Source organism: Pithys albifrons, chromosome 4 (assembly GCF_047495875.1).
Source record: "Pithys albifrons albifrons isolate INPA30051 chromosome 4, PitAlb_v1, whole genome shotgun sequence".
Lineage (NCBI taxonomy): Eukaryota > Metazoa > Chordata > Aves > Passeriformes > Thamnophilidae > Pithys > Pithys albifrons.
In genome coordinates this window covers 236,209-263,671 of record NC_092461.1, presented here as the reverse complement: position 1 = coordinate 263,671, position 27,463 = coordinate 236,209, and the positions used below count along the sequence as shown (strand labels likewise).

The following is a 27,463-nucleotide window of genomic DNA, read 5'->3' as shown; positions in this document are numbered from 1 at the left end:
GCTTCAGTCTGCTCAGCCCTGAGTTTCAGCAGCACTTCACGCAAACCTCACACTTGCTGCTAGATGAAAAGAAGAGGGAAACTTGGAGTACATAAATGTGAATAACGTGCTGTTATTCACATTTAACCATGTCTTTTCTTACTTGTTGGACTAATAAGTTCAAGGGTCCCTCTACATTTGTCTAAGTCCCTCTATTTTTGCAGTGCTGTGTTCTGTGGGAGAGCTGTGAGAGCCCCCCGGGCCTGGGGCAGTGCTGCCCAGGGGGCTGTGAGGGCCATGGTAAGGGCAGAGTTCTGTGGGAGAGCAGCGTGAGCCCCCCGGGCCTGGGGCAGTGCTGTGAGGGCAGAGTTCTGTGGGAGAGCAGCGTGAGCCCCCCAGGCCTGGGGCAGTGCTGCCCAGGGGGCTGTGAGGGCCATGGTAAGGGCAGAGTTCTGTGGGAGAGCAGCGTGAGCCCCCCGGGCCTGGGGCAGTGCTGTGAGGGCCATGTGCAGTGCAGCAATCAGAGCCCTCAGCCCCAACTGCTGCTGTGGCAGCTCAGCTCACAGTGTCCATGGCACGGGGTGGGCACAGCTCTGTGTGCCCATTCCCTCACGGCCTTCCCGCTCCGTCCTCCATCTTGTCTCTCGTCCTCCATCTTGTCTCTCCCCTCAGACACTTTCCCGCCCTTGCCCCGAGCCTGTGCCCTCATTGGTCGGTGTGCCCGCCGTTGCCCCATTGGCTGCCTGTTGCCCTGGTGACGCGCTCAGCCAATCCCATTCCGGTTCTGGAACGTTCCCCTCAGTGCCCCATAAAACCCCAAGTGCCCCTCAGAAATGGCATTTTGTGCCTCGGCCCCAGCACGTGTGGGGCTGTTGGTCAGTGGCCATCAGCAACCTCAGGGACAGCTCTGTGTGCCTCGGCCCCAGCACGTGTGGGGCTGTGGGTCAGTGGCCATCAGCAACCTCAGGGACAGCTCTGTGTGCCTCGGCCCCAGCACGTGTGGGGCTGTTGGTCAGTGGCCATCAGCAACCTCAGGGACAGCTCTGTGGGGCTGTGGGTCAGTGGCCATCAGCAACCTCAGGGACAGCTCTGTGTGCCTCGGCCCCAGCACGTGTGGGGCTGTGGGTCAGGGGCCATCAGCATTTACCAATGGGACTGGTGCTGAACGTGCCTCCCATTAAATGCAGCAACTCCTCCAACACAGGCAGCAGGGCCTTTGAGGAGACATCTTACTTGCACACTTCACAGGAACACTTGGGAGGTTGTGCTGTCATGGGAAACAGCACACACCCTTAAAACAAGGAAAGGCAGGATGAGGACTAATTTACCTGTGTAACTGAGATGTGACTCAATGGGACACATGCAAAAGGTTATTTTAACACAAGATACATCATATTTCAAAACCTGTGAATACACAGGTTTGCCACTTCATATGCCAGTCTGACACTCGTGAAGACAACCAATGTATTGGGGTTGTTTTCCTGAGATTTCTTATCTATTCCTGTGCTGTACAAACATTCCTGTGCATCAGCTGTCTCTTGTACTGGGACAAATGTCACACCACCAAAATCAGTCAGCCACAGTCAGAAATAAATAAATAAATAAATGGGGGGGAAAAGGAAGAAAGGTATATAGTTGCAAGTGTAAAAGTAAGAGTAATAACAATTAGAGATGCCAACTTGCTCCTGTGTGCCTGAGTCACTGAGGTACCTGCAACCAGCAGAACAAGCACTGCTGTGTCCCAACTGGTCTGTCCCAGCAGGGACTGTCCCAGCAGGGACTCACCTGCAGCAGGGACAGTGTGCAGGCAGGGACTGTCACAGGCAGGGACTGTCACAGGCGGGGACTGTCCCAGCAGGGACTCACCTGCAGCAGGGACAGTGTGCAGGCAGGGACTGTCACAGGCAGGGACTGTCACAGGCGGGGACTGTCCCAGCAGGGACTCACCTGCAGCAGGGACAGGGACTGTCACAGCAGGGACTGTCACAGGCAGGGACTGTCCCAGCAGGGACTCACCTGCAGCAGGGACAGGGACTGTCCCAGCAGGGACTGTCCCAGCAGGGACTGTCATAGGCAGGGACTGTCCCAGCAGGGACTCACCTGCAGCAGGGACAGGGACTGTCCCAGCAGGGACTGTCCCAGGCAGGGACTGTCCCAGCAGGGACTCACCTGCAGCAGGGACAGGGTGCAGGGCTGGGGTCCCACCGGGCACTGCCAGGCAGGGGGGCACACCCTGCTGCCAGGGCTAAAAACAAACTGGAGACTTCAGGAGTTTTTTCTCTATTGTCTCTTGCTGCTACCTCTACTTCGGGTCATATCATTGTTCATACACAGATAACTTCAAAAACAAGCTAAAAGAAAAGTGAAGAAAAGCCCCAAATCAGACTTAGGCAATCTCTGCCTGCATTCAACCTTTTATGAAACTCTGGTATCCACATCATTCAGCATCTGATTGAGACTGTGTTTCAGATGGTGCCTCCTATTGTTTCAGATATCTTACTCCAAAAGGGGCTTAATTGCTTCTTCTGTTTATTTGAACAAAAAGTAGCATCCCATCTGCATGGCAGATGCAACAGGACTGAACCCAACTTTTCAACAGTATTTTGAATGAAGTGCTCCTTTGCTGGTAGCTGACAGCCTGTAGCAGCAGGCTCAGACTCTGGGAAGATAAATGAAATAATTCATTTGTCCCCTGCCAATTATGCGCTGCAAAGTGCACACAAAAGGGAGAAAAATTAGCCCCATCCACCCCTAAACTGAATGGAAATTCAAGATCTAATTAAGTGCCTCGGTTTGCTGGTGTGGGTGTTTCCTTTGTGTTCTTTGCTTGGTTCTAAACAACAATTCTAAACAGTCATTACAGCTCCTGAGGTTTGCTTGCCCAGTAAATCATTTTGGAATAACTATTCTTATGACAGTCGTCTGTCGTTGTCTGTCTGTCCCTCTATATTTCTGTTCATAGATTGCATCAATACACAGACTGGCCAGTAAATGCTGTCTGTTGGGAGCAAATCTGAGTAGAAGGAAAGGTCTCCCTCCTGCAACTTGATCACAACGAAGTATGCATTTTCTGTGTCAGTTTATATTTCAATGTCTCCTCAGTTTCATTGGAGAAATGTCCCTACTCATCTTGGCCAGCAGGGCCTGTGACAATTCCCATCTAACAGACACAGCCTTGGAGTGCCTCTGTTCAGTGTTTCTGCCTCAGCCAAAAGCTACAACAGGATTCTATGGGAGCAACTGATGCTGATCTAGCAGCCAAAACTCACAACTTTCCAAATAAAAATGATAATAAACCCCAGCAGGTTATGAGGCCACTTTCAATTTTGGTGGACAGGCATTTTCTCAGAAAAATGTCATCTTAATCCTTTCTGTTTGGGGCTTCATGGCTGTCACAGCTCAAATTACAACAAAGCTGTTTGCTGTGAAACTGGACTTAGAGTATATACTCAGAAATGGGTGGGGCCTTTCTTCCATGACAGTCACACTGATGGCCATAAATAATTGACCCTGAGATCAGCTCAGTTGGTTAAAACTTGGTTGCAATAATCCCAAGGTCATGGGTTCAATCCCCTCTGTGGGCCATTGACTTAAGAGTTGGACTCGATGATCCTTGTGGGTCCCTTCCAGCTCAGAATAGAATAGTCTGTGAAGAGCATTAGGTGCTGATCTGTTCTTCCCAAAGAAGAAAAAAACTCTACACCAACTGTCCCAGCAGACAGACGAGTCTCATGCAGAAACCCATGTCAGGACTCAGTTGAACAGATGACATTAGTAAATGCTTTGTAAAGCAATTTCTGCTTTAACGAGCCAACCAGAGCAGCCTCTCCTAAGAGGCATGAGAGTCAGGGGCTTTCAGAAGCTCAGACTGGTAAATGGAAACACCCTTTGAAACATCGTTATGTTTTGTCAACAGAAAAGAATTCAGAGGAAGAGTAAATATAAACAAAGTGTCTCCAATACTCAGGACAACTGCAGTAAGTCAGTCTCACCTCAGTCCCAGCACATGGGTAAAATCTCCCCCAGTCCTGTGTGAGGGCTCCTGGGCACAGTCTGCGGGGCTGGTACAGAACTCCTAACACAAGTCCCACTTCCAGGAGTCAGGAATGCTCTTAACCAAGTTGAACTCTCTAATTACAAAGAGGAGACCATTTTTTGAAGAGGAATTCTGCCCCAGCCAGGAACAGGTTACAGACACCTCTTCTTTCCATGAAATGCCACCTTACTTACATTTCCAGCACTTCTGGTTACAATTCCCTTGCCAATAGGAATCCCTCAAACCAAAAGTCTGTAGTGCTTTAGACAGAAGCTGTACAGAGAACAGACTCTGTTTTAATCCCTGACTTATGATATAAATTGGCTTCCTAAAAATGGTGTTTAACTCCTGTAAAGCTGCATGAATTAGCCTTAAGGATTGACAGGTTTCCTCAGTTTAACAAGAAATTCTGCTGCTGGAGATGTTACACACGTTCTGACAGAGCTCCTTCACGTTTAATAATGTCAGATTATTAAAAGTGCAACTTTAATTGTGGTGGGAAAGAAAGAAGAGAAGGTGCTGTTAAGAATAAACTTTCAAGGTCTTACAGAAAGGGCAGCAGAGAGGAAGGAATCAGATGAAGACACACACCACTCAATTTGTGGGTGGAAGAAGCTCACAAGTCCCCATCTCCCAACTCCCTTGTAATGACAGGAAGATCACCCTTAAGCTGGTTGCTCCAGGAGGCACAGCCTCACCCGGGGTACACCTGCAGTTCAGGACTGGAATCTCCACTGCCCTGGCCCTGTGCAGGGCAGAATCACACCCTGCTTGCCCAAACATGAACACCATAACCACTGTGCTATTTGCTGTTCTAACGGGACAGGAGGAAACAGAGAGGCACAAGTGTCCCTCCTAGTGAGAAGTCTCCTCCTGACTACACTTCCCTCCAGCTCCTGGGTAGACAATTTAAGGAACAGACACACAGGACATTTCTGTTGCCTGAAATACTAAGGACTCTCTGTTTTGTGGCCCATGTCTTTATCATCTTTACAAAATATGATATTTAACCACAAGAACGTGAATTTGTTTATTGCCACAAATGTCACATATGTCACAGTTTGGGGTTCAATTTCATTGCAAGAAACTCCCTCCACTCCATCCTGAGGGCCACTAAGAGCAGCAGAAGGTGAGCTGTGCAGGCCAGCACTGACCCTTCCTCACTGCAGCCACACACACTCTGTAAGGAGTGCTCATAATGATGGGAAAAGGCCTTGGGACTGGGATCTCATTTCTGGGTGCAAGAAATTCCTTCTCTTCCCACTCCAATTCAGCCTCCTTGTCCAGGAGCAGGGGCTCAAGCTCCTTCCTGGTTTTAACACGTGAATGTTTCTAAGTCCACAAAGGTGCCAACTGTTGGCAAAGGATGCAAATAGAGATTAGATCTTCACCTGTATGTAAATGAAGGAACAGCCTTGCCCCATGAAGCAACATCTGCTGGGAGAACTGTTTGTTTTTGCCATCCAGCAACATTGGATCTGCCTGTGCAGGCACAGAACTCCCTCATCATTGTGGTCACACTGCACTGTGGTTGGACCTGAGCTAGAAACACAACTGCTAATTGGATTAACGAGAGCACAGGGAGCCAGAGCACGTGGTGCAGTCCCTCATCACCAGCACTCAGGGAAAGGTGCTCCTGGCTGCATAAAGCATGTTGCAAACTGGTGATGAACAACCATGTCAGAACCCTGACAGATGCACCTGATCCTGGGGCAGCACCAATCACCTGCTGGAGCTTCCACTTCTGTCCTGACCCTTCCTGGGAAGATCCATTAAAAACCTAATTTCTAAAATCCCGGTCAGCGCACTGTTATTTATTTCCATTCTGGTTTTTAAGAACAACCCCTAACTCTCCAGCTGCCATGCAGGTTCCTGGCCTGCTGCAGTGTCCAGCAGGGCTCTGCAAGCCTCGCTCCCTGCTCTGCACAGCTGTATTTTGCTCTCTGGCTGCATGTTCTGAGCACCCAGTGGCTGCAGAGGAGCTGAATCACCAGCTAGATGGGATGTCCTGTGCACACAGAGAAGACAAAGCACATTTGCAGTTACATTTAGGAAGCATAAAGACTACAAAAATAAATAGTGATCCCTATGCTGGCTGTAGTCAGTGAACAAACACCAGGGACACTGAAGACATTCCATTTCCATGACTTTATCCCCTGTAAATCTCATTTGGCAGTGCCAGGACAGAGGAAGTTGTGCTTTGCCTTTGCACAACAGCTCCAATCCTTCCTTGTTAAGGTTCCATCATTTGGAATGCAATTAGAGAAGAAGAGAAACAGACCCAGCAGCTCCACTAGTCCTTCTCCCCCTCTGGGTGCTCACCAGTGACCTGCCTTTTATTACCCTTTCCCCCCTTGACTGGGCCCCAGTGACAACCCTCCCAAACCTTCGCTGGAACAAAACATAAAAGAAGAGGGTGGGTTTTTTCCTTTAACTATTTCTGAAACAGGTCCCCCAAACATGGCATCCTAATTAGAATAAAGGTGCAGCATGGTAAATGGCAGCCAGGTGTGGCCTGTTGTCATTAAAAATAAAAATTAGAACACTTTTCTGAAGATAAAAGGCAAATAGATATGGAAATCAGGAAAAGTGAAGACTTCACCCAGTAGCTTAAACACCTTTACAGACTCTAATGGGATTTATCTAAATAATCCCAGGATGTATTGTGCTTACACAATCACAACAGAAAGGAAACACCCAGGTATGATTTTAAAAGTACAAAATATTAAACTAATAAAATATCAGTATTTCGATTGTGAGCCACTGAGGGACCCAGTAAAATTTTAAAAAGGCTCATTTCTTAACCATCAAGTCCATTCTGAGGACAGCTCCAACCCACAGTCCCATATTTGCTTTACTAACACGACTCTCTAAAACGTATGTAGGTGCCAAAGATTAAATAAACTTCTCTGTGTGTAAATATTTTAACATTTCAGCTTATTACACTTTTTTTACAGTCCAGAATAATTATTCCAATCTCCAGAAGAAGTTTTAAATCCAGCTGAATAACCACATGTGCAATGCACCATTAAAGTGCACTCCAGCACAAACAGCATAATGCAGGATTTGAAATGGATCTGTAGAAGGGATTCATCAAGATAAACTCTCAGCATTCCACCTGAGGCCAATAAAAATTCTGTACAAACCTCTTGAAATTAAATTTTCTTCTTGAACATATCCTGTCTCACTATGTTTGTATCACCCTCCTTCAGGAATTCTGCCCCATCAGTGCTCTGAAGGGAGGGCAAAGGATACCCAGCAGGTGAGAGAGCACTGCAGTCCCACCACAGCCAGAACAGCCACAGTGCTTTGTACCTGCCAGGGCTGTGCTACATACACAGGACACACATGTGGGCAGATGCACAGAGAATTGGATTTAGATCTGAAGTTACAGCAGCAGAAGGGTAAATCTGGGGAGTTACACCACCAGAGAATCTGACCCAGAAGCTCTAATAAGCTGAAGTTTATAGAAGAGCCACAGCTGGGTTGAGATTCTTGTCTTTCACTCTCCAGAATTGAAAAAAATGTAAGAAACAGAAGTGCTCTAATTAGACATTTGGCTTTAAAAATCAGGAAGATAGCCAGCTAGTGTCTAAGCACTTCTTTGTTCTGTGGAGTTAGACTAACAAAGATCCCATAATTACAATCACACTGCATACAGATGAATGTGCAGCACACACTGGTCACCAGCTCGAGGGATTGAATGAGATTCCAGCTAAGTTGGTGCAATTTTAGTCTTTAGTGAATACCATTTTTTGTTGTTATAGTCCATACAGTAAGCAAAATTTAGAGATTTCCAATGCATCTAACCAAGCTGTAAGCTGAAAACATTTCTGGGCAGCTCCTGCGTTCTCCCATCCCTCTGAGATGTGGATGTTTTACCCACCCACAGACACAGAAGTGCCTGCTCCAGGGACCAGAGGTGTTTGTCTCAGTTCCCTGAGCCACAGCTGCCTTTGGCTGTCCTGGCACTGCCACCTGCACCCCAACACTGCACCCAACAGTGCACCCAACACTGCACCCAACACTGCACCCAACACTGCACCCCACACTGTGCACCCAACACTGTGCACCCAACACTGCACCCAACACTGCACCCAACACTGCACCCAACACTGCACCCCAACACTGCACCCCAACACTGCACCCCAACACTGCACCCCAACACTGCACCCCAACACTGTGCACCCAACACTGTGCACCCAACACTGCACCCAACACTGCACCCAACACTGCACCCAACACTGCACCCCAACACTGCACCCAACACTGCACCCAACACTGTGCACCCAACACTGTGCACCCAACACTGCACCCAACACTGTGCACCCAACACTGCACCCAACACTGTGCACCCAACACTGCACCCAACACTGCACCCAACACTGTGCACCCAACACTGTGCACCCAACACTGTGCACCCAACACTGCACCCAACACTGTGCACCCAACACTGCACCCCAAGACTGCACCCCAACACTGCACCCAACACTGCACCCAACACTGCACCCCACACTGCTCCCCAACACTGCACCCAACACTGCACCCAACACTGCTCCCCAACACTGCACCCCACACTGCACCCCACACTGCTCCCCAACACTGCACCCAACACTGCACCCAACACTGTGCACCCAACACTGCACCCCAACACTGCACCCAACACTGCACCCAACACTGCACCCAACACTGTGCACCCAACACTGTGCACCCAACACTGCACCCAACACTGCACCCAACACTGCACCCCAACACTGCACCCCAACACTGCACCCAACACTGCACCCCAACACTCTGCACCCCAACACTGTGCACCCAACACTGCACCCAACACTGCACCCAACACTGCACCCCAACACTGCACCCAACACTGCGCCCCAACACTGCACCCCAACACTGCACCCAACACTGCACCCCAACACTCTGCACCCCAACACTGCACCCAACACTGCACCCAACACTGCACCCCAACACTGCACCCAACACTGCACCCAACACTGCCCCCCAACACTCTGCACCCCAACACTGCACCCCAACACTGCACCCCAACACTGCCCCCAACACTCTGCACCCCAACACTGTGCACCCAACACTGCCCCCCAACACTGCACCCCAACACTGCCCCCCAACACTCTGCACCCCAACACTGTGCACCCAACACTGCACCCAACACTGCACACCCAACACTGCACCCCAACACTCTGCACCCAACACTGCACCCAACACTGCACACCCAACACTGCACCCCAACACTCTGCACCCAACACTGCACCCAACACTGCACCCCAACACTGCACCCAACACTGCACCCCACACTGCCCCCCAACACTGCATCCCCCTTTGGGAGCCCTCTGTGACCCCCGGCCGGAGCAGGGAGCACAGGCGGGGCTGCGTGTGCCGCCCCTCTGCCCTCACCAAAGGACACCCGAGCGCAGCTGCAGTTGCCGCGCTCTGCTCTCCCCCTCCCGGCCCAGCTCCCGCTGTGCTTGCAGGGCTTCATCCCCCCGCACGTTGCTCTGGGGCTGCAGCAGCTCCCGCAAGGTAACAGAGCGTCTCCAAGGAGTTACACTTGGGTCTCACAGCCTGGGCCCGGCTCTGTCAGAGGGAAGGCACCTTAAGGCAAACTGAACAGGAACAAGGCTGTTCCTCTCAGATTACACCATTTGGGATGTATCTCATATGCAGAATAGAAATTTTAGCCCACAGATGACTTCACATTCATGTCCCAGTTTTCCTCAAGAGCTTCTAGCTGCTCTGCAGAGAGCTTGTAACCTCCAGTGTATTTACAATTATTATTATGAAAGTAAGAAGAAATTCAAAAGAAGAGCCCAGAGCAAATGGGGCTGGTTTTCCCAGACACAAAGTTTCACTCAGGGGTAGGAATTGGAATGATTTGATAAGTGCATTAAACGTAACTATAATGCTTCTCCTGAGCTCTGGAGATACTGTAGTAGCTGCTACTAAAACTTTACCAACATGTCATGGTGGACATCCTTATATATCTCAGAGAAGTTACTCCAGAAGGAGAATTTATGCTCCCTTTCTGGTGGCAAAAGCATTTGTTTCACGACACAAATATTAGAGAAATACATTTCCCCAAATACAGATGTAACTTGCTGCAGTAATGTCTACAGGGCAGATGCATTAATGGCTTGTTCCACACCACACCATAAATTACATTGATTGAGATATTTACCAGTATGAACAAAACCATATTAGGTCTCCTTCAGCAGCTCACTCAGCCTTCAAAGTACAGTGGAACGGTGTCCTGGGCTCATGCTGAAAATGCAGCAATCTCTGAGGGGTAACAGCAGAACTCCTGGTGGACACTGAAGGGGAGGTGTTCTAGGGCATTTGGAGGAAGGGAAGACCACTGTGCCTTCAAAGGGCTCTTCAGAGAGCCACATGCAAACGTTGGCACCACAAGCAATTATTCCAGCCCTTGGCTCTCCTTCACCCTTGCATGTTTTCTCACCAGACTGGAAAACTGCCTCCAAGGGGACTGCCCTCTGCTCTGGTGCCCTGCAGTGATCACCTTGGAGCAATTAAAGGCTGTGGGCCCAGATGGCCCTTTCTCAGCACTGTCCCCACAGCCACGGGCTCCTGAGAGGGGACACCATCCAACTCATGCCTCACATCCCCCTGGCAGACAAGATTTCAGAAAAGAATTTTTCCAGAACAGCTTGTACAACAAATAGCTTTTAGCATATACAATTTGCAAAGTTGCCAATTTATCATGAATAGAGCTATTTGTAGTCTAGTCATATCATAAAATGTTGTTAAAAGAAACAACACGAAGAGACTGCTCACTTTTCAGTTATGGTGCTTTTGAATTAATTTGAATCGAGATTGCCTGATGAGTATTGTTTGTTCCAGTAGGAAACAGTTGATGGTGATAAATTGCAGCAGCACCACTGAGAGCTGCAGGAACAGTACACTGCAGCAGGAGGGGAGTCAGCTCTCACACTGGGTGTATCCTGCAGCCACAGAGCACTCAGGCTTTGTGGTTTGGGGGACACTTAGCTGAGGAAGCCAGTGAAACCAGAGTACTGTGCAGCATGTGCAGCTGTTGGGCACTGTCAGGGCTTGGAGGGGCAAACCAAGCACACCCAGAGTGAAAATGCAGTAACCCACCTCCTGTCTGAGCCCTCCTGTCCCCTCAGCACTCAGCAGTGAAGATCTGCAGAGACTGACACTGGTCTGTTTTAGCCATACTGTCAGTGCTGAGCCATCACCACACGTGGATTCTTCACTGAGCTCTACAGTTACCGTGCCAGCAGATGCTGGAGTCAAAGCTCAGTAGTAAGATTTCAGTGATCTGCAGAATAAAGGCAACATTTGGGCATCCTCTCAGTTATAACCTTAATTAAGGCTAAGCACATGCACACTCTCCTGTGAACCTCATGGCCTGATGCAGCAAGGGGAGCCAGCACTGGGCACTGTCCCCAGCACCCTCAGGGACTCACAGGGAAGGGGCCAGTGGGGCCCACACAGCTGAGCAGGGCCTGTCAGACCCTGTCTCTGCATTCACACAGCCCACAGCCAGGAATATTTGCCCAGAGACAACACCACATAAGAAGGCACAGGTAGAATCAAACTACAAAGAACATCCTCTACTTCTGCACTTGGGCAAGGCCACAGGAAATGTCCCTGTGCCAGGCCAGGCACATCCATGATACCCAGGAGATGGAAAGCCAGCCTGAGTGCAGCTTTGGCAGTGGAGGAATTACTGTGTGTCATGGTTTGAGATAAGCAACTGCCAACCCCTCCAAGCACAGAGAGAAAAGCCTCCCTCCTAACACCAGGGAAAGGGAGGAAAAGAGAGGGGAAAGAAGGGGCCTAGTCCAAACTTCAGAGCCCAAACCTAGGTCCACCTAGGTGAACCCATAACACTGTGGTTTTCCCAGTTTCTCCTGGTGTCTGCTAAAGTTGGTACCAGTGTCCTGACTCCACAGTCACAGGCTGAGGAGTCATGTAAAATCATGGCAAAGTCTGCTCTTCACATAACAGCAGGACATACTAATTGAATCAAAGGAAGCACCAGTGAGGAAAACAAAGTCCCGGGTAATAAACGTTGGCCCTTTGATCCTCTGGGTTTCTGTAATGGGTGAAAATGAGGGTGGGCTGCCTGGATTTGAGCTCAGCATATTAAAGGCTCTGTTAAACCTTTCTGTTACTGCCCAAGAATGCACTCACAAGGCCACTGGGTCTGTTAAACCTAAGTGGAAAGGACTGGCTGTGTGCTTGGGGCCTGTCCTGAGCTGCTCTGTGCTCGTGGCAACCATGGGAGACAGCACAGAAAAGAAAGCCTGGACAGGAGGGAGATCAGACACTCTGGGCTGTAGAGGGACAGGGAGAGGATGAGGGCAGGAGTGAGACAACAGGGACAGAGACAGAGAGCTCAGCAGAGGGAACCTCCTAAGAGACAACATGGCATCAAGTCTGACACTGACAGAGGTGCCAAAATCAGCAGAGATTAATTAGCAAGAGCAGTGGTGCACTAGTGAGAGCCAGTGAAGAGGAACAGCTGAAGATGCACTCTTTAGAGGGACAAACTGTATTTTTAAAAAATTGCATCCCTCAGAATGAAGAAAATATTTTTAATGTTGTATGTACATCTTCCCATGTATTTCAAAACACATGAAAAGTTATTCATTCATGCATTTCATGGGAGCAAAACCCAAGCCCAACGAATACCAACAGGTGTGTGAGGGAAGCAAGGAGGCAAACATCACAGGCCTTTGCCAAGCAGTGAGCAGGGACCAGAGTTAAAGCCAACACAGACACTGACTGGCCAAGGTTCTGATTTCTGAAGTGGGAACAAAGGAGTTTGGATCATTCATGAGTTTTTCCTTTCTAAATGGAAAAACAAAGATGATGAGGGAGAGACAGAACAATAGAGTAGCAGCTATTTATTGTCACTGCTTGGTTTTACTTACTGTATTATGGTCAGACTGGGCAGATAAGGCCAGTCTGAAAACATCTGCAACACTTCCTGACACTGAGCCCAGCTAGAACTGTCCCTCCCACAGTCCAGGGAGGAAAACAACCTGTTTGCACTTCAAGTTCTCCAACAGCCAAGCCCCTTCCTGTGCTGGAGCTCATCAGCCTCACAGCCCTCCTATCTCCCCCTTTGGGAAGAGCTGAACTTCACTCACCTGAGTGCAGAGCCACACACAGAGCTCCACGTGCCCCCACACCCCTGCCAGGCTGTGTCTCTCTGTTTCAGTCCACAGCCAGCACTGGGGCAGCAGTGGGGATGGACACCTGTGCACCACATCAGACAGGGCAATGTTACAACCCCATCTTGGACAGCTCATGAGCAAAAATGGCAATGCTGGAGACTCTCATTAAAGCACTACAAAATTACTTCTCTTTGCCATATTCATTCCTGACTTTTTTCCTTTTCTTAAACATTTATTTATTCTATGGTACTGTTCTGCCATCCATTGATTGCCTACTTTTCCATGTAAGACTCCAGCCTTTTCTAAGTCAGTGGTGCAGGTCCACAGCCAGCACTGCTGCCCCTCAGCTCTCTGGCACTGTGACTGTGTTCACAGGCTGAGTAACTGGTGATTCATCTCCCAGTGCTGCTTTTGGGATAATAAACAGGTGTCCTCCCTGCCCTGCCCAGAAACACAGTCCTTGGTGCAGCAAAGCCTAAACTCTCCCTTCTTCTGAGAAGTGAGTTTTAATAACAGGGGGAAGCAGGAAAGCAAAGGATCAGCTCAAATCTTTGCAGCTTTTACTGCTCATAAAACGTCTTTTCCAAGTTTTCCTGACCCATGCCATTGTCCTGAGATGGTTTCTCCCACCACACTTACAACCATGTGGCTGATGAATCCCTCCTTGTATTAGAGTGTGTACAGAACACCCACAGTGCTTCCCAGAGCAACTGGGACCTGCAGAGGCTGGAAAGAGCTGTCAGTAGCTTTGAAACAGACTTACTTGTGCCAGAAACATCATAATATGAATTACTGAGACAGCCTGTTCACCTGAGAATGACCTGCAGAAGTGACTGACTTTAATTAAGGTGCTGGAGGGAGGAGAAAATGCTTCTCTAATCCACACTGCCCTTCTCTCAGTGAGAAAGGTGTGAGTGACACTATTCCAACACCACCATGAGGACCAGGGGCTTTAGGTGGGCTATTGCAAACACTGCTCCTCTCAGTTAAAAAATATTGGCTTTGACAATACCTAAAACTACTTGGCCAAAAGCTGCCCAGGAGAACCCCCACTGCAGTCACTGGGTACCCTAAATGTTCCCCTTCAGCAGGACTGGAGCCTGGGTTAAGATACTCACCATCAGAAATTCTGCAGTATATTCAACAGGCCAGTTTGCCTGGATGTGCATAATAACTATTTAAAAGCACACACACAGTGCAATTTTGGCTGCTGCAGAGAATTCAATAGTTTGGTGGGGGTTTTTCCTGAACTTTACTGATTCTTGCATTTCTTATTAAATATCTCCAAAGTTCCAGAGCACATTTGAGCAGTAAGAGAGCTCTGCACACTGAGCTTCCCTTTGGTGCTGCCAGGCCAAGGACATGACCTGGCAAGAGGATGAAATCCTGGCTCTAGAGGAGTTCCACGGGAGCTTTGAAGTGCTTTTTCTGTAGTATTTCCTTTCACCTTGAATTCCCATAATACTCTTTTAGAAGTTTGTTACCAAAGGAACTGTTGCATTTCTTACATTGTAGGTCTGCACTGAGAGGTCTTTGCATGGTGTCCACACAACCAGCCAAAGAAGGATCAGCTCCAGTAAACACCAGTTTAAATACTCTGGGAAATGATAACTTTTTGCCAGAATTCTGTTTAACAGAGAATTGCTCACAGACCATTTGACTGGCCCCACACAGGTGAATAACAATTCATGCTCAACTTGGAATTAGAGGAAAAAATTACTGGAGACTAGAGAGGTCTCTGCTCCTTAGTAACCTAAAGGAGAAATTATATTCCAAATCACAAAAATAATCATGACAGGCTATCAGGAGTCAAAAAAGTTGGAAGACATTTATAATAAAATATATATATCTAATTGAAAATTACATACTATGTTGCATATCCTCACATTCTCCTTCATCCTGACATTTGCATGCAAATCAGAAATCCTTAAGTGCATTTTAATTTAAAACCAGAGAATTTTAAAGATATATTTATTATTGTGTAGGAATGGAAATGTTAATATGAACAAAATAATTACTCTATTTGAATAGTGATAAGACTTATTTGGAACAAAATCCTCTTACAAATATAAAGAAGGAACACTGAACACTACGGAGCTTGACAAACAAAGTAACAGAAAATGTCATCAAGAAAAGTGCATTTGTAGGTGAAAGAATTTCAGTACATTACTCTTCAATTTATCTCTCCTACTAATGTCAGTGTAACAGGCCAAGGCTTTAAAATGCCCAGCACATGCCATGGTTGTCAGGCAGAAAGAAAATGTAGATTGAAAAAAGAGAAAAGAATCCAGAAGTACCTGAACTTCTTGCACTCTGAGGATTTTCTTGTGATTGTAGTTTTTGTAAAGCTGCTGAACCAATGTTTTAATTTAGCAAAGATAAATATAATTTCCTGTGTATGGCCTTGAATTTTAAGTCTCAGCCCAGAGGGGACATTTACAACCTGTAAACACACTCTGATAATGGAAATTCTGACAAATCTCACCATTATGATGCTGGTTACATTTATCTTCCAATTTTCCCCCTCTCCCCCCCTCTCTGAGACATAAATACCCAGAGCTGACTGAAACCCTTGGCTTGGTGTCTGTCAGAACATCTCAGACCTTTGCAGCATAAAACCCCTGGGATCACTTCTCACTCACCTGGACTGGACTTTGGCTTGGGGTGCATGAAGTCAGTTTGGATTCAGGCCCAAATACAGTTTGTGGTTTCCCCTGGGCTTGGGATTCACAGTTAGCAGCGAGTCTATCATCTCAGTCTGTGGGGAATGAAAGAGGAGAGTAAACCTTTTCTAGAATCCACCTCCTGCCAGTACCCTGACCAGTGGGAGGCCTGAGAGCCCCTGGTGTCACTGGCAGAGCCCTTGGTGTCACTGTGAGCCCCTGGTGTCACTGGGAGAGCCCCTGGTGTCACTGGCAGAGCCCTTGGTGTCACTGTGAGCCCTTGGTGTCACTGGGAGAGCCCCTGGTATCACTGTGAGCCCTTGGTGTCACTGGGAGAGCCCTTGGTGTCACTGGGAGAGCCCCTGGTGTCACTGGGAGAGCCCCTGGTGTCACTGGGAGCCCCTGGTGTCACTGTGAGCCCTTGGTGTCACTGGCAGAGCCCTTGGTGTCACTGGCAGAGCCCCTGGTGTCACTGTGAGCCCTTGGTGTCACTGGGAGAGCCCTTGGTGTCACTGGCAGAGCCCCTGGTGTCACTGTGGGAGCCCCTGGTGTCACTGGGAGAGCCCCTGGTGTCACTGTGGGAGCCCCTGGTGTCACTGGGAGAGCCCCTGGTGTCACTGTGAGCCCTTGGTGTCACTGTGGGAGCCCCTGGTGTCACTGGGAGAGCCCCTGGTGTCACTGTGAGCCCTTGGTGTTACTGTGGGAGCCCTTGGTGTCACTGTGGGAGCCCCTGGTGTCACTGGGAGAGCCCCTGGTGTCACTGGCAGAGCCCCTGGTGTCACTGTGGGAGCCCCTGGTGTCACTGGGAGAGCCCCTGGTGTCACTGTGAGCCCTTGGTGTCACTGTGGGAGCCCTTGGTGTCACTGGCAGAGCCCCTGGTGTCACTGGGAGAGCCCCTGGTGTCACTGTGAGCCCTTGGTGTCACTGGCAGAGCCCTTGGTGTCACTGTGGGAGCCCCTGGTGTCACTGGGAGCCCTTGGTGTCACTGGCAGATCCCCTGGTGTTACTGTGAGCCCTTGGTGTTACTGTGAGCCCTTGGTGTCACTGGCAGAGCCCTTGGTGTCACTGGGAGAGCCCCTGGTGTCACTGGGAGAGCCTCTGGTGTCACTGGCAGAGCCCCTGGTGTCACTGTGGGAGCCCCTGGTGTCACTGGGAGAGCCCCTGGTGTCACTGTGAGCCCTTGGTGTCACTGTGGGAGCCCTTGGTGTCACTGGCAGAGCCCCTGGTGTCACTGGGAGAGCCCCTGGTGTCACTGTGTGCCCTTGGTGTCACTGTGGGAGCCCCTGGTGTCACTGGGAGAGCCCCTGGTGTCACTGTGAGCCCTTGGTGTCACTGGGAGAGCCCCTGGTGTCACTGTGAGCCCTTGGTGTCACTGGGAGAGCCCCTGGTGTCACTGTGTGCCCTTGGTGTCACTGTGGGAGCCCCTGGTGTCACTGGCAGAGCCCTTGGTGTCACTGGGAGAGCCCTTGGTGTCACTGTGGGAGCCCCTGGTGTCACTGTGAGCCCTTGGTGTCACTGGGAGAGCCCCTGGTGTCACTGGGAGAGCCCTTGGTGTCACTGTGGGAGCCCCTCGTGTCACTGTGAGCCCTTGGTGTCACTGGGAGAGCCCTGGGTGTCACTGTGGGAGCCCCTCGTGTCACTGTTGTGGTGACTGGAACCTGCACAACCAACCTGGAACAAGTCCTTGGTGCTGCCACCAGATTGTATGGCTCAGGACTAAGATCCTTGACAGCTCTGCTTGGTACTCCCCCTTCAGCCCCAACCCAGAGGACGTGGGATGTGAACAAAGAGAGAGGGATAGAGATTTCTGTGTGCTCTCACTGAGAGAGTTGTGTGACAGGGAGCCAGGAGAGTTGTACTGCACATATGTACTACTGTGGGCAAACCTATCTGGGCCTATTACAATAAAAAAACAGAAGAAGGACAGTCCATCTGTGCACAAATCTGACCCCTGTGATACTGCCAACATCACAGTGAGCTGCCAAACGCTGCCATCTGCACAAATGGAAAGTCTTCCATGGGCAGACTGGGCTCACGTGCAGATTCAGTGAGACTCTTAAAGGAGTCCTGCAACCACAGAGCCTGTCCCTCTGGGGTGGAGGAACCTGCTGTGTGCCAGGGCTGGGCTCTGCAGGGCACCCTGGGGCTCTGGAGGACTGAGACTCTCAAGGACTGAGGCTCTGCAGGACTGGGGCTGTGGAGGATCTGATCTTTCACAGGCAGGTGGGGAAAGGAGGATGCCAGTGACCTTCTCAGTCTCTTGGCATCCCTGAGCAGGACAAGGGCCCCTTGTTCTCTTTCCCAGCCATCAAGGACTTGCTCCTTGCCCTGCACAGCTGTAAGAGGATCCCTGCCCACCTCAGTGAGGGCAGCTGAAGCCCCTGGGCCAGAGCTGCACTGTAACTGCTTCACTTACTGTTTGTAAGCCCTCAGGGCACAGCACAGAGAGGTGCCCTGGGCAAGGACCTGCTGCAGATGCCAGGAAGGGGAAAAACAGCCTCATCCAAACCAAAGAATTGAAAGCAGCTGTGAAAGGTTTTACCTGTTGCTGAGTCCCCTTGACAACCTCTCTGGATTTACAAGCACATTTTAAAATCCTCATCTGTCCCACTACTTCTTAAAAGATCTGCACATAAAAAGAGAGACCAAGTCACTGACTTTGTAGTGAAAACTAAATCTGACCATGCACAAAGCACTGCTAAGAGACATAAGTCAAATTAGAAAAGACAAACATATCTATTCCCTTTAATCCATGGGAAACCATGAAATATTCAAACATGCTTTAAAAAACAAAGAAAGAAACTCTACACTTGTGAGAGACGACTGATTGAAATGTGCTGTCAGCAGATCAGTTCCCAAGATGATGGTGACAGCTCTCAATAGTCACTTAAAACTGGGTTTGGAGGGTGCAGAGAAATATGTATAAATATAGGTATAACAGAATGCCTTCTGTTCTAAATTAGTTCCCTTCTTCCAAGAAATGTTTTCCATGCTGACAACCAAGATGCATCAGGAAGCCACGGGCACATGGACACAGCCAGAGGGAATGCAGACTGCTCTGTCAGTGGCACTGCAGTGACACTGTGCTGGGACTGTCCCTGTGGGACAGGGAGCCATGGGCACATGGACACAGCCAGAGGGAATGCAGAGTGTGCCTGAGTGGCACTGCAGTGACACTGTGCTGGGACTGTCCCTGTGGGACAGGGAGCCACGGGCACATGGACACAGCCAGAGGGAATGCAGAGTGTGCCTGAGTGGCACTGCAGTGACACTGTGCTGGGACTGTCCCTGTGGGACAGGGAGCCACGGGCACATGGACACAGCCAGAGGGAATGCAGAGTGTGCCTGAGTGGCACTGCAGTGACACTGTGCTGGGACTGTCCCTGTGGGACAGGGAGCCATGGGCACATGGACACAGCCAGAGGGAATGCAGAGTGTGCCTGAGTGGCACTGCAGTGACACTGTGCTGGGACTGTCCCTGTGGGACAGGGAGCCATGGGCACATGGACACAGCCAGAGGGAATGCAGACTGCTCTGTCAGTGGCACTGCACAGAATGTTTCTGCTCTTCACCAACAGAAGCAAATCCAGAGCTGCCTTTGAACACAGATGTGAATTTTTTGCTCACCTTTGCTGTGCTGTAGAAGATCCAGGTCAAGTAATCAAGTGCTTTCCTATTCCCTATTCTTTTTCTGAGATCCACTTAGAAAATCACCTGTAATCACAAGATGCAGTATGAAATTCAAAATCTGACCTGTATCTGTGTGCACATCATGGTTTAAAATTAACAGAGACATGAGGAAGTTGAATGTACCTATTCTGCCACCAGCTGGGCACAGACTTCTTGGAACACATCTATAGATCATACTGAAGCTTGTCAGACACAGCAAAGCCTAAGCTTCAATCCTCAGAGTTCACTGACACTTACACTAACTTGCAAGTCACAGACGACTTTCAGCCTTGCTGTGAACTTCCCAGAAAAGCCATCTCTGTATTACACTATCCTTTATGCAGAGGAAACTTGGCCTGGGCACACACTGCCCTCATGGACAGAGAGGATTCCAGGAACTGCTGGCCAGGAGTCTGTGGAGATTTGTCCCTGACAACCCAGGACATGTCTCAGCATGTGCAGTGCCTGTAACTGCAATGCTGATAACAGAGGGCAAACTCTAATAAATAGGCAGGAAAATGCTCATTAAACATGACCATTTCCTCCAGGCTTCCTTCCTTGCCCCTAGAGCAGGTGTGGTCTGACAGCAAGGGCAGAAATCTCTCCAGGAAAGGGGCTGAAAAGTGCATTTTATACTGGACCCCTCTAAATGCACTTGCTTGCAGCAGATACTGCAGACTATATGCCAACCCTACTCCTAATGTTACCCAAGCCATAACCTGTGCTCTAAAAGCTGCACTCCATGAACAACTGCTCCACAGCAAGAGCCAACGTGCTCACCCTGGGGAAAGAAAGCCAAAGGTCCCAGTGTTGGACAGGGTCACTGCAGGTCAGGCTAAGGTGGACTCCTCTAAAATTCACCCATCTCACCATGCTCGAGGCACAGGTGAGACAGACAAAATATCTGACAGATCTTGGGAAGTTTGTGAATCATTAAAATCCACTCAGTGTCTAAAATGATTATTGAATAGAACTGGCCAAAATCAATTTTTACCATATGGATAATTCAAATATTTCAGTGTTTGTTTGCATCCAGAATTAAAATGAGAAATCCACACTTTCCAACGATTCACAAAAGGATTCAGTTTCATAGAAATGCCTCAGAAATGTCAAAATGAAGTTTGACATTGCCAAGCCAGTCAAAATATTTTGTCATTTGCAAACTTCTCTCATTTCACTGAACAGCACAAAAGCTTTAGGAGGGTGAGGGACTGTTGAGCACAGACCCTTTCTCTCCAGCAGTGCAGGAGCACTCTCTGAAGCACAGCCTGCCCAGTCCATGCTCTCCCTGGTGGCTGGGAGCCCATTCTGGCCACAGCTGTGATGCTGCTCTGTGCCCACCTGACTGAAAAGATGCACCTTCAGCTCAACCAGGTCAGCAAATCCCATGTGCATTTTCTGATTCAGTGAGGGAAAAATTTCATTTCATGAAAGCTGTATCTGTCATAATCCAACAATGAAATACTAAAGTTCCCAGAGAGTTTTTAATGCATTAGCTTAAGTTCCCTTCTAGTGTTGCTGTAAGAACAGCAGGGCTCAGATTGTAGGGTGCTTAAGCACCTTTTGTAAATACAGTCACAGAACAAGTTGCTGCAAGGCCAACCTGAACCCTATGATTGATCTCTTCTACTGAAACCCAAGTGAAATATTCCATTTCTTTTCTTTGTTCTGTGTAGCTGCTCTCACTTCAGTTTGCCACCAGATGCCTATTTTCTGTCAGACTGTCAGATCCCTTTAGCAACCATTTCACTCACTTGGAAAATGTCTCCACTTAATCATTTCACTTGACCAGGGTGATTTTTTAACTTTGGTTCACTCTGACTAAACTTGTGAAGTTCTAATCAATGCAAGTTTAGAGCCTGTTTTTCATCCAAATCTCTCCTGTTTTCACTGATCTATTGCTGAGAGAGCAATTCAACTTTTGGTTATCTTCATCTCTCATACATAAAGGCTCCTGCACAAATATCTGTCTGTGCCTTCCATGCCACCATCTTTAAAGCTTTCTGTAAGTTTGTAATAATTTTGGTCATACAAAATTTTACTTTTCAGGCAGTTGGGTTTTTTTATGTAGAATGTTACAATTTCTCTAGTTCAAACAACACCACCACCTCCAGTTTTACAGGACCAAACTTCTGTGGTGTTGTGCCAAAATATTTCTAGAAAGCAATTTTCAGAAGTGGCAGCCCCAGATGTCAGCATGAAAGCAGTCCTTGAAGCCTTAAGTAGTGCTCTGACATCTCCAGATGAAAGACCTCGGTAAGACCCAGGGGAATTCTCTGTATTTCTGCCAAAGAATCTAATCTGGAGGACTGGAGGACTTCTGCATCCTCTGAGGTTCCTCAGCCAGTTCAAGCATTTCCTTTTATTCTTCTCAGTAAACTCATGAAAATTAAGAACTCTGGGCACTCCCTGAATTTTTAAAGGGTATCATTCATTGTTTTGCAGGTCCTTCTCCTTTCTGATTTTTATTTAAGGACTGTATTTGTGGCACATGCTACAGACAGGAGTAATTACAGTTGAAAACAGGGTATGTTGAGTGGAGACTTTTGTAATCCATGTAGGAACATGCTGAAAAAATCCCAACATTATTTCAGAGAAGACAAAAAATAAAAAAGGGAGGGGGGTACGGGGAATTTTAATCCTTTTGGTTTAATACAGGAACATCTTACAGAATATTTCCCATCCAAACAAAAAGAAAAAATAAAAGGCAATGAAAAGCCCCTCTTGGATGCCCAGGGTCTCTCAGTCTGTCCCCCTCCCGTGCTGGGAACTCCTGCAGCTCTCCCAGGACTGTGGCTGGTCCCTCCAGGAGGCACAGCCGTGTCCCAGCCCCTGGCAGGGAGCAGGAGCACGGAGCTCTGGGGCACCAGTGCCCTGGCCCTTGGCCACCTCTGGAGTGTGTGTGTAGCCCTGCACAGCATCTCTGGACACCACTGAACAGCCCAGCTCTCAGTGGGAGGGACCATGTTCAGTTTGCAGCAGCCACACACTGTCCTGAGCACCTGACGGGGTGGAAAGGGCAAACTGCGATTCCTTTGCGATGACAGAGATGGCAAGAAGTGGGTTTGCCACAGTGCTGTGCACACCTTGGGGTGGAGAAAGCAGCAGTTATTAGTCTGACACTGTTATGATCATAATCTGTAGGAAAAGCTTTTCTTTTTCTCAGCCAAGCCAGTCACAGGTGTGTTGATGGCCTGTCTGAGCTGTGCTGGCAGCTGTTCATTGCTCTAGACATGCCCTGCTAAGGTGCTTCATGCAGGGATGCAGTTACTGAGGTTGTAAAAGAAGATGTTGCCTGAAATGTGTTTTTCCTGTGTCCCCCACTCAGGTGATCCTGGGCACACAGCAGTGTCTAAGCTGGAGTTAAACTCGTGCCTGTGTGAGTGGGATGGAGACACATCCAATGGAGAGCTGGTCCCAACAAACTCAGCAGCACAGCCCCCTCACCTGGAGACACATCCAATGGAGAGCTGGTCCCAAAGGAACTGCACTCCAGCCCAGCAGCACAGCCCCCTCACCTGGAGACACATCGATGGAGAGCTGATCCCAACAAACTCAGCAGCACAGCCCCCTCACCTGGAGACACATCGATGGAGAGCTGGTCCCAACAAACTCAACAGCACAGCCCCCTCACCTGGAGACACATCGATGGAGAGCTGGTCCCAACAAACTCAACAGCACAGCCCCCTCACCTGGAGACACATCGATGGAGAGCTGGTCCCAAAGGCACTGCACTCACTCAGCAGCACAGCCCCCTCACCTGAGATGTACTCCTGTCACTGCCCCAGTCTGAGCAGCAATGCCTCTGTGCCATGAACTGCTGCAAGCTCTGGAAACACCTTATAAAGATGGGATCTCAAACCTCAGAGGGTGGCATAAAAATTGCTTTGCTTCATACTTCTATTTCAGGCATATGTTTGATACAGTGTTGATTAATTAGTTTCCTGATCACATTCAGAACTGTAAACTTTTTGTTACATCACCACAGCTCAGAATAAAACAAATTATTTTTCTGATGCAACTGTCACAGCTTCATGTTTTGTCTTTTGGTTTTGTTTTGTTTTGTTTGATTAGTTTTTTCCCCTCAGCTCATTCTGCTGCAACAAACAAGGTGTAGCCAGAAGGAAGGGAACTGCAGACAGAATGCTACAAGCCCTGGGTTCTGTAGGAACTCCACTGAGGGTACTGGCAGAGCAAAAGAACTCCAGAACTGTGGGTTTGGGATGGACCAGAAACTGGAGCTGTTCTTCACAGAGAAATGAAAAAGCTGTGAGTGTCCATGAACTCCAAACCCTGTCCATGACCTTAAGACACAAGCCAAGGACCAGCCCATCTCCCTCCTGGAGCATCATCTGCCCTGGTCAGCAGCAGCCCAGGGGAGCAGCCCTGCCTGCCTCCCACCCCTGCAGGGCTCTGGCAGCAGCAGCAGCCCAGAGGAGCAGCCCTGCCTGCCTCCCACCCCTGCAGGGCTCTGGCAGCAGAGCAGCCCTGCCTGCCTCCCACTCCTGCAGAGCTCTGGCAGCAGAGCAGCCCTGCCTGCCTCCCACTCCTGCAGAGCTCTGGCAGCAGAGCAGCCCTGCCTGCCTCCCACCCCTGCAGGGCTCTGGCAGCAGAGCAGCCCTGCCTGCCTCCCACCCCTGCAGGGCTCTGGCAGCAGAGCAGCCCTGCCTGCCTCCCACCCCTGCAGGGCTCTGGCAGCAGAGCAGCCCAGGGGAGCAGCCCTGCCTGCCTCCCACCCCTACAGGGCTCTGGCAGCAGCAGCCCAGAGGAGCAGCCCTGCCTGCCTCCCACCCCTGCAGAGCTCTGGCAGCAGAGCAGCCCTGCCTGCCTCCCACCCCTGCAGGGCTCTGGCAGCAGCAGCCGCCCAGGGGAGCAGCCCTGCCTGCCTCCCACCCCTGCAGGGCTCTGGCAGCAGAGCAGCCCTGCCTGCCTCCCACCCCTGCAGGGCTCTGGCATCAGCAGCCCAGAGGAGCAGCCCTGCCTGCCTCCCACCCCTGCAGAGCTCTGGCAGCAGAGCAGCCCTGCCTGCCTCCCACCCCTGCAGGGCTCTGGCAGCAGCAGCCGCCCAGGGGAGCAGCCCTGCCTGCCTCCCACCCCTGCAGGGCTCTGGCAGCAGAGCAGCCCTGCCTGCCTCCCACCCCTGCAGGGCTCTGGCATCAGCAGCCCAGAGGAGCAGCCCTGCCTGCCTCCCACCCCTGCAGGGCTCTGGCAGCAGCAGCAGCCCAGGGGAGCAGCCCTGCCTGCCTCCCACCCCTGCAGGGCTCTGGCAGCAGAGCAGCCCTGCCTGCCTCCCACCCCTGCAGGGCTCTGGCAGCAGCAGCAGCCCAGGGGAGCAGCCCTGCCTGCCTCCCACCCCTGCAGGGCTCTGGCAGCAGAGCAGCCCTGCCTGCCTCCCACCCCTGCAGGGCTCTGGCAGCAGCAGCAGCCCAGGGGAGCAGCCCTGCCTGCCTCCCACCCCTGCAGGGCTCTGGGAGCAGCCCTGGGGCAAAATTCCCTGTCCTTGCTTTGCCATAGCAGCAGATCCCCATGGACACAGACACCTCCTGCTCCAGAGAATTAAACAGGAATTTCCTTCCTGGGGGGAACCCTGGACACAACAACAATGCCCAGGACAAACACAACAGATTGTGGCACCTCTAATGATGTTTTGCTTGCCCTTAGTAAGCACCAGGCAAAGCAGAGCTCTTCATATGCATGATTAATGTGATAATTTAACAAGTGATCTATAACAAAGACACAGCAAGTAAAGTGGAGGTTCTGTTTGTTGGTGAGCAGAAATCCATCTGCCCACCCACAACCCTGAGCTACAGGCAGAGGCCTGATATGGACACTGCTCTGACCCGGTCCTTTAAAATATTTATACATGTGCTGTTGTCCCTCATGAACCTCCACAAGAGTTAATTGGAGACACTTAGGCCTTTTGCTGGTCTCTCACTGTGGTAAATATTTAATCACAGAGGGAAGTGTGCCTTTGCAGGAGGAACCATCAGTCACTGACTCTTAAACACAGCACAAAGGGCACTATTACCAGTAGCAGCATTTTACTCTGCAGTCTAGGAGTCAGGAAAGGTCCATCTAATTACTCCTGCAGTCAAACAGCAGCCTCTCTCTGTGAGGCTGACATTTATCCCCTCTTCTCAGGGAAAAAAATAAATTGCTTACAGACTCACAGCCTCTGCTGGCCAGTGTATTGCTGCATTTGCAGCAGGATCATGGTGCTGGTTTAAGGGGCCAGCAAAATCTGATTTTGTTCCTTGACTGAGGTGTAAGCAGACACTGTGATTACAGTGCAGGTCCTGGGACCACCCAAAAATTCTCATGCCAGTCATGCTTACAGTGCCAGCTAAAGCTGCCTCTTCCAGGACAGAGTTTGTATCAGTCCCTCAGCAAGGATGGGAATGTGTGTGGAATAACTGGAACGAGGTGTGACTGACTCCGACTGGTGATGACAAAAGGACGTGCCCTTGCAGCAATCCCTGCCAGGCTGCTGGCAGAGGTGGGTACAGGACTGCAGCTGGGGTGTGAGGGAGGGGTCAGTGCAGCCTGGCACACACAGCAAACAGGCTCTGGGCAGGCACAGGGAGGCAGAACTCACCCAACACAGGCACAGTGAGGAGTGCACTGGGGAGGTGAAGAATCAGGATGAGGACGGTGGAGCAGAATGGGAGTGCTCTGGACCCTGGACAAGTTGAGTGGAGCACAGTGTGCTCACACTGCTGGGACTGCTGGAGCTCTGCACTGTGGCACAAAGGAACTGCTGAAGGATGGGCGGGCAGAATTATCTGTAACAGAAAAAATAAAATTCAAAATGGGTTTCTTTGAGTCTTAGTACTTCGAGGGTTTTTCTAACTGGGGTTATACAGAATTAAGTAAGAAAAAATACAAATACAAATACAAAATTAGTAAGACAATTAAAATACAGTAGTATTAAATCACTGCTTCTTTTGATACTGAACTATATTGCAATTCATTAGTCAGAAACTATCTCAGAGTATTCTCTAGTTTAAATTTTCAGACTGTGGCTTCTACTGGAATTGATGACATACGTTTTTCTTAATTATACTGGAATAAATCAAAAGTAATAATGCAGCAATCTGTGGAATTGCTTTGGGTATACAACTTAATTTGAAACAGAATTTGAATCACTAATTCAGTGTGGGGGTTTTGGCTGCTTTGTGTGTGTGTATGTGTTGCACTCCATTAATTATGTATGAGGAATATTCTAGAAATACAAACTCACCTATAACTGTTACTTTTCTTTTTGCCTGACAGATGTGTATTTGTTGCAAAATAGATCATTTAGGTAAAAATAATTTCTTGGAAAGTTACACCAGGGAGAAAGTAATTTCAGGATGTTACTGCAATAAAAGTGATGTAAATGCTTCCAATCTACCCAAAGGGCCCCCTTTTTTCTTTTGTTTTTTAAATTCCAGGTTTTGAAATAAATCTAAATCCTAACACCAAGACTGAGATACAGATGGCATGGAAGGACTCTGAAACAGCATTGATGGAGAGAGTAGCAGGTAACAGAAGGTCAATATGGTGGGTTTCTTCAATAAAACAGGTTCCTAAAAAATGTCCAGGAGCTGGAGTTGCCCACAGGTCATTCTTCCTCAATTAATAAAACTGCCAATGCCACACACAAGCTTTTCCTTCTACTTAAATCTGTGTTTTGCAACAGATTTGTAACAAATATCTAATGAAAAGAACAGGAAGTTGATGACTAAGGGATAGACCACACACAGGCACAGACAATTTCCATTTTCAGAGAGGGGTAAATGCAGTTTGTGAGGTTCAGACTAAAGGTTTGTTCAATCTGCTGTCTGTTCACAGCACTGGACCAAGAGACCAGGGGAGGTTGTTGTCAGATATCTGGCAAGGGGTGTGCCCTGCAATTTGGGCATGGCCATCACTGTGCAGTGCCAGGTGTG

The 27,463-nt window shown here is 49.4% G+C and overlaps 1 long non-coding RNA gene across 1 annotated transcript; it reads right to left on the bottom strand.

Annotated features, from left to right (window-relative positions):
• LOC139670807 (uncharacterized) lies at positions 1-26,269 on the bottom strand. Its single transcript, XR_011697570.1, has 5 exons — positions 26,128-26,269; positions 19,491-19,577; positions 18,406-18,489; positions 15,843-15,958; positions 1-59 (listed from the first exon to the last, which is right to left on the bottom strand). It is a non-coding gene; the product is annotated as an uncharacterized lncRNA (long non-coding RNA).
• Positions 26,270-27,463: the final 1,194 nt, after the last annotated feature.